The sequence below is a fragment of the Hirundo rustica genome, chromosome 15 (genome assembly GCF_015227805.2).
Source record: "Hirundo rustica isolate bHirRus1 chromosome 15, bHirRus1.pri.v3, whole genome shotgun sequence".
Lineage (NCBI taxonomy): Eukaryota > Metazoa > Chordata > Aves > Passeriformes > Hirundinidae > Hirundo > Hirundo rustica.
This window is the reverse complement of record NC_053464.1, coordinates 5,431,835-5,443,531: the sequence shown is the minus strand read 5'-3', so window position 1 is coordinate 5,443,531 and position 11,697 is coordinate 5,431,835. Positions and strand designations below refer to the sequence as shown.

Here is an 11,697-nt window from a genome sequence, read left to right as displayed (position 1 = left end):
TCAAAGAAACTGGAGAACGATACCAATTCTGTATTCAAATCAGCCCATGAGGATTAGGCAAAGGTAGCTATTATCTCTGCAAAGCATGTGCATAACAATGAACATTTAAAGAGAGAATCTTCCATTTCAGTAAAATTTTATGAGAACACGAGAAACAGTAAAACCTTTATCTCAGACACCTTATGCAACTTCCTCCTTGTAGCAGCACTTTTCCCTCTGATGGGGTTTACAATATTCTTATTCAAGAAACCATTCTTTCCAATATGCCAAATTTGCAGAGGTACCTTCTCATTTCACTGTGTTTTTAAAAAAAATAATAATTCCGTTAGCATTCTGTCAATGCTTTTTGGTACTCAGAGTATAGATAAGGTAAGATTCAACATGTTTTATTGGCTCAGACTTAAAAGTCTTGACAATCAACAATTCTCACTGATTACAGCTTGGTTTGGGAAAATGTGAATTTTATTTAAAGCAGTAGCTAATTCTCCAGCTACTTTGCAGTGTAATATTGGGATTTAGTCTGACAGTGACCATGAGTTTTTATTATTAGGGAGTTATTTGGACTATATGGATTATTCTTAGGCTAAATCCAAACAAGTACCAAGAACAAGTCCAACTAATTTGTAAATATAAACAAACCCACACTGCCACAGCTCCCAGGACAGTATCGTGCACTGCTTCCATGTCTCAGCACTGGGAAAAATATTCTGTCACTTGTGACTGCAAAGATAACCTGGAAAATGCCCCAGAACAATAAGTGGGTTTAAACCCAGAAAGCAGCTTTTATTCCTAAATCTGGAGTTTTTTCAGTCAGTTCCATAAGTCCAGTGTCCCACTTAGAATAGGTCAAAAGTCTTAAAGCAAAAGTTTCTTTCCAAAAAGAACAGTTTAAAAAAAGCCTGGATGTGGCACTCAGAGCCATGGTTTGGTTGATGAGGGGATAGGTCATAGGATGGACTTGATGATCTCAAAGATCTTTTCCAACCCAGTTCATTCTGTGATTCTGTTACATTAAGGGTTCTTGTATCACACTTGACATTTTCCATATTCTGATTCTGAAAAAACCACAACATCCATTCAGAAAATATTACTGAAATATAATCAAATCTCCTTTAATTTAAAACAACGTGGGAATTTTCCAAATCTGGAGCTTCCAAAGAATTTCTCTGTGGCACAAAGTGAGGTTTACACTTCTTAGCTCATCCCCCAATAACACCAGCCCTCAAATACCCCCCCTCCAGTCCTGCAGACCAGATCAGCTGTGAGTCCCCTCGTGCTCACCTGCACCTGCCAGCACCTCTGATGCCAGCAGTGGATAGCCCTGCAAACCCTCTGTGAAAAATGGCATCAAATTATGGACACATGAGAAAAGCTTAGGGTTTTTTACTGTTAAAACTTAACCTGGTCCTTCTTTTACATTGATTTTTCCATTTTTCCTAGGTAAAATGATAAATCTTGGCTGCCCAGCAGCGTGTAGAGCAAATAAAAACCCATTTGATCTACTCTGCTATGGATCTGCTTGTTAGTGTACCTTTGGAGAATGTTTATTTCCCTGGAAATATAACCATACTTGAAAATATGTTTTTCTGCAGAACTCTCTGCTGAAAGGTCAAATTCCTGCCGTTTCTTCATTTCCTGGATTCTCTGTCACATACCCTGAGAGTGCAGATTTCCATTGGCCACATCCTGGTGTTAGCAATTGGAGGCATGGGATGGGTCTGAGTGGGTTTGATTGCTCTAAATCAGATTCCCCTATCAGCTATTGAATTCAGGATTCAAATCTTTAATCCTCTCCTGGAAACTTCCTTTTTTTGGCCTCTGCTTTCCTAAAGCAAAAGAGAATATTCTTAAACTCTCCTTCCCTTTCCTACAGCAGGGGATCTCTCCTTTTCTGAGGAATTTGCTCTTAAGTTCAAAGGTGAATTGTCATGGAAATGGTACCTGCAGAAACTTGCTCTGAGCTGGACCCTCCTGCTGCCAGCTCTAAAATTCCCCACGGGATTCACTGAAGGAGGATAAACATCAGCTGTCTCCAGACAGGATGCAAACGCTACGCAGAATTTCTGCAGGGAAACTGTGGAAATTGATTTCCCCTTTACAAAAAAGGTTAATTGCAGAGCCTAGGGAACATGTTTGTTACTTACTACAAGCAATAAAGAGCCCACCTTTGACTGGGATAGCAGTTTAGCCCAGAGATTAAGCTTCCCACTATTCCAATTTTGCAGCTGAATAAACTTTGATGTGGAGAAGGGACGGGGCCATCCCACCTGCTCCCAGTGACCTGCCTGAGGAAGGTGGTGTCCCCAGCTCCCATCCTGCCCACCATTCCTGATAAATGCACACAAGGGGATATGCAGCCAGCCCAAGGGATGAACCCAGCTGAGGGCACAGCTCGCTGTGACCTGGAAATCAGTGGCAATGAGCACAGCTGATCCCGGGATGAGCCGCTTGGGCACGGAGGATCATTCCTGGTGCCAAACACTGCCTTGGCTTTTACCAGAGCTTGCAGGGCTGGCTCGGTAGCACTGCAGCATTCCCAAAGGCAGCCAGAGCCCCCTGGCATGCATCCTGCAGCCTTCAGGGAGCAGCTTTTGGGCCGGCTGGGCAGGCTGGCAGGAGGCACTCGAATCGTTCAGCCGAACACCGCCCTTCTCTTCCTCCCCACTTTGTGCTCACTCAGCGTGGCTGAGTTTCATGGGGAGAAGAAGATTTGATTTGTTTGGCTCTATTTTTTCTCATAATGATGTTCATGAGCTGTTGAATACCACACTTTCCTTTGTGTCTGTGCTGATACCCATGGACAGAGCCCTGGCCAGCCTGAGCGTGGGTCCTTGGTGCTCAGGGGACGGAAGGGTGACCAGTCCTGTCTCCACTGGGCAGCTGATGTTCCTATCCTTGGAAAGGTGAAAAGCCTCCCAACAGGAGCGTTAGGGAGTGGGCAGCACCCTGCAGAGCCCAGCCCAGCCGTGGCCCTGTGCTGGCACAGCTCTGCTGCCCTGAGGAACCGCTGCACAGCTTTGGCTCTTGCCCTGGCAGTGCCAGGATGAACCCCCACACCAACAAAATCAATCCATGCCTCTGGTGAAGGCAACAACCAGAAGAGAAAAATGGGAGGAAAAACAAACCTGACCTTATGGCATTTGAGACACTGACAAGAACACAAAATGGCAAGAGGTCCTATTTTTAAAGGCCATCATCCTGCTGCTGTCTGACCACACTTGTGTCAGCAGTAACCCACAGCAGCTCTTCCACGGCAGAAAGCTCCCTCCACAATATGCCCTCAGAACAAAAACTGGGCTACCACCTAAAATCACTGCAACATGCCTCTGTTTTAAGGTCTCTCTCAGGGAAACTGAAGTCTGTGGGAAGAAAAAAAAAAAATCCAGTATTTACTTTATATATCTGTGTGCTTAAATTTAGCCATGACTGATCCTACAGAGGAACTTTGGCTCTGTTCCAATGAGAAACAGAAGAAGGCAGAACCAAGATGCCAATAAGCAGCCAAGGTGTAAATAGGACTTACACACTCACTGAAATATGGAAAGAGTCAAAAAAGCTTTTGCAAGAGTAGCTTTATGGCCTTACACTGCAAATGAACAGTTACAAGGAAACTAGCATTTTCTTAGGCTCTCCAGGTTAAGAATATATTTTTAAAACTTCAGATTAATGAGACCTAGTGCACTCACTTAAAGCGGGAAAAATTATTTTTTAATTACTCAAAAGAAAAACCCAATAATTAATAGCCACCAGAAATAATTAATCAGCCAGTGTAATCTCATTTTCATTACCCTTACTAGCTCAAGAGATTGGTAGATCAAACCCAATTTCATTCTTCCAGAATAAATACACTATTATTTTTAGCTCATTTCCCAGGACTGTGCAGTCACTGTGCTTGGGCTGCCTGCCTGTTTGTCCGCTCTGATAAGCTGGGAGCCTGCTGGCCAAGTTCAACTTGAATTAATGACAACATAGTAGTCCCAGAGATGTTATTGTCAGAGCTGTTTTGTGACCAATCTCTGGCCAGGAAGGACTCATACAAATGCCCCTGCTTTGGCAGGCAGAAACAGCGTGGTGTGAAACCTCCTCACCTGGTTGCACAGGAATGAGTGGGCACAGGGACAGAGAGGGAATAAAGGACCACACACGAGGATATGGACAGGTCACAGAGGCACTGCATGGAAAGTCCACACAGTCACCAATAGCCAGTAAATATATTTGTAAAATCAACTATAATGACTTATTAGCATACCATATTTGTTTAACCTCAAAAAAATATGATTATTTTAATACTGAAAATATTCCATTACCTATATGGCAAAATATATGCTAGAAAATTTCTTGACACTGACCCAAAATTTTCTGACACAGACTGGGGGAGATAATCCTTAGCAAACTGATGAACAGGTCGTGTTCAATATAGGAAATTCCTAACCTGTTTCTTACAGCCTATTTTATGTTATTAATCAAATATTAACTGAATGGATATGATGCAATATCTCCTTCTCCTTGCAAAATTCTCCTAAGGCAAAAAATAGGTTATGACTTAAAAATAACATGCACCACATTGGAAATCAATGAAACACACTCTGACCAAGACCCAATAACCAAGGCATGAGCTGTCACCTCTATTTTTATGAATGGATTGGTTTTTCCTGGGCATTGGCAATGTCTACTCTCTTTATGTATCAATTCTGTGACATGACCAACCATTTACTGAATGAGATGTTTGATACACTGCCTTGTGACAGTGTTTATGGCAAATACTACAAAGCTAGCGACCAGCATTACCCGGAGACTGGGCTGGAACACCGAGGTGTGCCTCAGGTGAGCACCAAACTTCTCCCAGGTGCCTCCTTAGCTGCAGTGAACCAGCAAAAGGGGACTCCAAAGTGGAGTCACAGCCACTCCTGCAGTCCCATCCATGTTCTCCCTGCTCAGAGCACTTGTGCTTGAGAGTGCTGGACTTGTACCAGGAGAGAAAAATCTTTGATCAGCAGGAAGGAATGAGCAGAACCCACAAAACATCTCAAACCCCCCGCATAGAGGGCAAAGACCTCACCCACCTTGAGTGTTGAACACACAACAAACAAACGAGGAACAGGAGCGATGGAGCAGCCCAAAACAACCCCACAGCGCAGTTGTTTGGCTCTTACCATTTAGCAGCTGAACAGAACTGGCAGTGAAAGGGTATAAAAGACCCTAAGCACCAGGGAAACTTAACAATCCCAGCATTTGGTGGTTCCCAGTCTGCCTGGCAGGAATGATCTGGGGAGGGACCACGCTGGGGACAGTGGCTGGCTGGATTTCCTCTGCCTTGGCTTACCACCAGGGAATGGAAAGCCACTGTGACCATGGAGTGAGAAACTGCAAGAAAAAAAGAAGAAAATCAGTACTTACAAACTCACAGGGAAATTATTCATGAGGATCTGTTACATTTCTGCTCAAAGCCTGCTACACTATGCAATGGCCTTTTATGTTTGCTTTTTTTTTCCCTTCATTAATTCTGAAGTTGACCATTATCACATCCTGCTTTCTGTAGTAATTACAGCAGACAAGAGAGATGAGCCTGAGACATCAATGGATGCAAGTAACACTCGACTTTATGGTGTTCCAAATCAATTCTCTGTAGTGTGAGCTTATCTTGTAGCAAAACAAAAGAAATCTGTGAGAAATTAAGTGCAGCAGAGAGTGAGATGCAGGTTGGTAAGCACTGCAGATGAGGTCCCTGGCAGAGTTTTGAGGAGGATGTGACACGTTAAGGTGCAGACACCTGAACTCTTGCTGAATGCACTGGGCAGTGCCAACTCAGAGCGTGGTTCTCAGCCCAGACCCAGCATGATCAATCCCACAACAGCTGAAATACATGCTAAAGGGATTACCTGGCCAACAGGACATTTCACGTGGTGCCAGCTCACCTTCAAACACGTGGCAAAATGTGGGCAATAAATTCCAGGGTGCTGGCACAACATCCTGAATACCACCACAGCACTGAGCAGCTCTAGCCCTGTCAGTGTCACACGCTGTGACAAATTCAGACTCACCTCTTTTTACCTTAAGGAGCATTTGACTACTAAACAGCAACCTGCTGAGCTGCTCTAAAGCATCCTAGCCAGGACTAGGGTAGGGATGTGACTGAGAAGTCCTCCTTAGTCCAGGTTTTGGGATTTCTCACAGACCTTTGCCAGCTTTGTTATCAGAGACGTGCACACGTGTGACAAACCTGGGGACAAGCTCAGCAGTGTGGCACCGTGCTGAGGGAAATGTTCACAGCTCTTGGTTCTCCTCCTCAGCACCTGAATCTACAACTTGCAGTTCAAGGCTCCAGATATTCAAATCTAATGATTTCACTAGTGACTCAACAGCAAACTAGCATTTTCTGCACTCTTGAGTCCAGCAGGGTATACGCTTTTCAAAAAGTAAAAAGTTGTCCTTCCTTGACACAAAGGAGTTATACAATCACTTAAAAGTAAGCAGATAAACTCTAATGTTATGGGGTTTTTACAATTGCTGTGCTGGTCACTCTAGACTGATGTACAATGCCTTTACCAGCTGATTGCAAGTAAGATCTTGTCTAAATGGAGAGGAAGATGCATAAGCATTTGCCAGAAAAAAAATGCTCTTTGATTTCCCCTAAAAGTCTCATTTATCAATATTTTAGTCCATATTTAGCCTTATTCCACATAAGGTTCATTCACTTTTTCCACTAACATTTCATCAATGTAGTACTAACATTTTTGCTCACCAAAGTCTAAAGCACAAGGTGAACCTGGGAATGGAAAACACTTGTACATTTTTATCCCTTATGCAGCATGCATAAAAGAAGTGTGGTTTCTGTTTCTCGGCCTCCCTGGGGGATTCACTGCTCCAAAGAACCCCACCACCTGGTGAGAATACCTTATTCCTTACCTTTCTTATTTGCTTGTAACTCTGAGAGTAAAAGCAACAGACTTTTGCAGGACAGCCAAACTTCAATCTGACCTGGTGAAGGGGGGAAACTCCTCTGCAGCACTTCTGCTCCCCGTGGGAGAGACTTTAACTGCAACCCCACCAGCAAAACCTTGGGACGATTTCAGTGCAGCAGAGCTGTTATAGATGCAGGGGGCACAGCAGAGCTCAGAGAGGGGCCTGTCTCAAATGTCTCACATCATCCCTGTATCACTCTTAGCGGGCCATCTCTCCAGGAGTGTGACCCAGAGCACACTGCCACTGCCCCCTCAGAGGCAGAGGGACTCCTGCACGCTGCCACTCCCCAGAAAGGCAGGAATTCCACGTACCAGAGACAGCAGCTCCACCTGGCAAAGTGGGAATGTAGCAGGGAGGGTACAAATTAAACTCAAGTGCACTGGAAGTGCTTCAGCATCTACTTGCAGCAAGTCCTACAAGGATACTTGTAAGAGGTTTGGAGTTATTTCAGTAGGAATGATCTGACAGTCAAATTGGTTTTGCACAGATCATTGTTAATAATGGGTAGCATGAAAAGGAGGGAGAATTATGCTTCCTCCTGAGCCTCCCATAATAAAGTTAATTTCATCAGGATAATCATTGCCTGGGAGTACCCAGCCCTGCGAAGACCTTTCTTTTCACGCATTAGTGAATTATGTTTTAATTCCTCATTATCAGTGATGGAAACACTGTGCAGAAAACCCATCACACACGGATAATTTGGGACCATGCACCCATCTTTGCCAGCCGCTGTGCTCCACACTGTCCTCACATGCCTCTGCAACACCTCAATTAATACCAATTCTGGGTATCATTACCTGGACTGAATTTATTCTTGATCTTTGACTCCTTAATACAGAAAGATGCAATAATAAAGTGCCAGCCAGAGGGCTGGCTTTCCATAGATCATTCAGAATGTTTTTCTTTTCCAGATCTGAAGCCTTTAGAGATGCTCCTGCTTCACTGCTTATTGAGTTCTGTGGATGTATCTTATCCCGTCTGCCTCTCCTTTTCTCATTCTGTTAGAGACCCTCCCTGTTGGATAAAGTCATCAGGTCTTTGAATAAGGAGAAACAATTTCTTTCACTTGATTAACTGCATGACTTAATGCTATCAGCTCCATTAGGGAACAGGAGCATGAGACAGGCTATCAGGGAATCAAAGTCACTCACAGCAACACAAATCTCTGCAGCAGCACCATGAGGTTTGAATAATCAATTGAACATTCCCAGGGAGCTTGCCTCCAATAATAAAAATATTTCTTGCGGCTTTCAAAGGAATTGTGCTGCACAGGAGATTGACAGTAAAAACAAAATTCCTACAGCATCAAACTTCTTAGGTTATTTGCAGAGCTTGACATGGGTAAGGTGCAAATTTTGGGCAATTCAGATATGAGAATATGACATTATGAGAAAGATATCTGTGAGTAACTGCAATTATTAACTACAGTTTTAATTATTAAAATTAACTTTGGCTCTGTCTGGGTGCCACTGGTCAGGAGAGCACCTATTGCAGAGGGAAGTCTTGGCTGCCTGAAGGTTTTCATTAATTAATAACTCAGTAAGTGCTTCTTGGTAAGTGTAAGGTCTAAGGCAGTGCTAACCTGCTCAGTGGTTGTTGAGTATTTGAAAGAGCTGCCCACTGCACCAGGGGGGTGTTTCCAAGCCCCAGGGACCCACACAGTTCTGCCAGAGAAGGCACCACAGCTCGTGTTGGATGTGGCACGTAAACCCTGACCTTTCCTGGAGCCCAGGGACAGCCAGTGCAGCCCCATTGCAGCCCCAGTGCAGCTCCCATGCAGCCCCAGTGCCCCCAGTCCCTCCTGCCTTAGCCATGAGTTCCTGTGCCTCCAGCCCATGAACTGCAGGGAGGGTTGGAAGTTTTGCTGGGGAGGAGACAAAGTGCAGTGTTCTGGCCCAGTCAGATGAGGCTTCTGCTTTTAAACCAAGCAGTTTGATTCAATCACTGATACACACAAGCTATTTCTGTCTGATGGGACTCATCAGTCAATTCTGGTACATCAGTATCCACACCAGGACTCTCACATGCGGTAGATGTCTCAGGAAGGAACAGGGACTGATAAAGTCTAATCATGCCAACCAGAACTTTGGAGGAACTCTGGAAATTTGGAGCCCAGCACAAGAACCCAACTTGGTAAGTTCCTGTCTGAAATTAAAACCTTTGTACCACCTCAGTCCCAGAAGCTTCCCAGAATAAACATCACTACAGCTACCAAGAACATGGGGTGAACTGCAAAATAATTAAACTCATCATGTGCCAAGGGAAACCTGACTGATTGCTGCAATGCTGATTAGTGACCCCCCCTGCTCTGGAGAGCATTAGCATGAGAGCAGAAGACTCCTTTGATAGGCACTGAAATATCAAGGTTATCTCTTTGGCAGTGTGGCTGAGGTTGTTGTCCCAGGAAAGGTTTGTTTCATCTCATTATCACAACTTCTTCCCCTCCTGTTGCCCACATCTCTGTGAGGGCGAGGCATGACCACCCCAAACAAGAAACCAGGGCAGTGTGGGGCACCTCTAAGCAGCCACACTTCACCTCCCTGCCGAGGACACTGCTCTCACACAGCTAGATGGTGCAGTAACCTGCTCCACTCTGCAGCAGCTGCTTGCCAGAGATTAGGACTTTCAGCACTTTCTTTTTTAACTAAAATAATTTAGATCTTCAATTCCCAGTGAATTCTCAGCCCTGCTGCAGTTCAGCCATCTGACAGGAGCACACCAAACCTCATGTTTGGGAAATTCATATATATATATATGATATATTAATTATGGGAAGCCCAGCCTCCAGGCCTTTTCCAAAGCTGCTCAGCTCCAGCCATCGCATGCTGCAGGAGGAAGCAATAGGTCTCATACCCAAGTAGATTAACTCTCCAGAGCTTTTCTAATTAGAGACACCAGCTCCTTGCCAAGGAGATGTGCTTGCTGCAGCTTATTTTAGCTCTGCAGTTCTGACAAACCAGACACTTTTCTTCTTATGATCTTGTGTAATTGGAAGACAAACTTTTTCTGAATAACGAATGCTCAGAGACACCACCGTTCATGAAGCAGCGTGCTTTCATGATAAAAACATCTCCAAAATTGTACCTTAACTGTAACAGAGAATTTGCCCCTGTAAATCCCAGAAGCAGTGAACAGTCAGGGCTGGCAGGAATCCCCACTCCAGCCCCTGCTCGTGCTGGAGCCAACCTCAGCATCAGGTCAGGCTGCTCAGGGCTGTGCCCAGTGAAGCTCTGGGTGTCTCCATGGACAGAGGTTTCCCTGCCCCTCTGGGTCCCCATGGCAATGTCTGACCACCCTCACTGACAATTTTCCTACCTAACCACAGCTCCACTTGCTGCAAACAGCTCAGAAGAGTCCCCCTCTAGTCTCTGCAATTTCTCACTAGATTACATTATATTTATTATTTAAATTGATCTTTGGTGCTCTCCACATTTTAAGCTTTTAAAAAACAGGCCTCGTTTAATTGTGAGAGTTCCTGGGTAGAAATGGGAAGAGATGCTTTCCTACAGGAGTGACTCTGGAGTGTGAGGTCTGGAAACAAGGTGAGCTAGGATCACAGCCTGAGCAAAACCTCCTGCTAGGCAAAGGAATGTACATTTTCCAACTTACCTTTCCTTTCTGCTTTACAGGAGTGTTTGATAGAGCTCCCCAGGAGCAGAAGCACAGCTCCTGTCACCATGCCCAAGTCTCAGCACAAATTCAGTGCCTCACCCAGACAGCAATGAGGATTAATATGCTTTTCCTAACTCCTCTTGAGCTTCTTCCACCTACTGGGACAGAGTTCAAAGAAGTTTTTAGTCCTTTGTTCTTCCCCATAAACAAAAGGGGGGAAGAAAAACCAGGTCAAAAAGACATTTTTCTTCCTCTTCCATCAGCTGTGAGCAGCTCCCTGATGTGCATCATGAGCAAACAGCAGCTTCAATGGAGAGCTGAGGAGCCAGCAGATGAAGGTGAGGGGTGTACTGGCTTCCCAAAGGAGCAGTCCAAGAGCAGGACAAAGCCAACACTTCGGTGTTGTGGAGAATCCCAGCACAGAAATGAGATTTCCGCTTGCCCTGATGGTTTCACTCCATGTGTTACCTGTGTGCCTCAGACCTCTGAGCTGAAATCAAGAACAGGATCTGCAGTGCCCTGCCTTCCCCACAGCTGTTGTGTGTCACATCACAGAAACCAGGAAAAGATGGGAGCAAATCAAAGGTCAATGCAATGCAGAGGGTTTAATAGTGTTTTCTGTGCTTTTTTCCCTTGGATAACGCTGAGGGCTCAGCCCTTTGTCTTAACACACAACTACAGGCTTTGGCAGGTATGTAATAGGAAAAATACCACAGGGACATTTTCTTGTTTTTCCTTTCCTGCTTTTCTCCTTCCCCCACTGTCTCGGGAAAAAGTAGGTAGAGGAGTTTCAGCCATTGCCAGCTGCTGTACTAAAACAACAGAATTTTGGGAAGCCCCAAAGCATTATTTGTAGCCACAATAAGCACAGCTTATAACTAAGCCTTTCACATCAGCAGATCACAGCAGGGCACTGAAGAACTGATTGTGTACCTAAGCGTGTTTACATCCCACCTAAAACACAAGCATTAATTTAAAGTGTTAAATGCCCACAGCCCACACACAGCACTCTTCAAACTGCAGAGGGAGAAACAGCTGAGGTGAGCTGAATAACAACCCAAATGTGCACCTCGGTCTGCTTCCTGCAAAGTGAGCCCACAGGGATCCCACCCCACGGAATAA

The 11,697-nt window shown here is 44.8% G+C and overlaps 1 long non-coding RNA gene across 1 annotated transcript; it reads right to left on the bottom strand.

Annotated features, from left to right (window-relative positions):
• Positions 1-906: 906 nt before the first annotated feature.
• On the bottom strand, positions 907-10,995 carry LOC120759777 (uncharacterized). Its single transcript, XR_005703229.1, has 3 exons — positions 10,573-10,995; positions 5,154-5,364; positions 907-1,055 (listed from the first exon to the last, which is right to left on the bottom strand). It is a non-coding gene; the product is annotated as an uncharacterized LOC120759777 (long non-coding RNA).
• Positions 10,996-11,697: the final 702 nt, after the last annotated feature.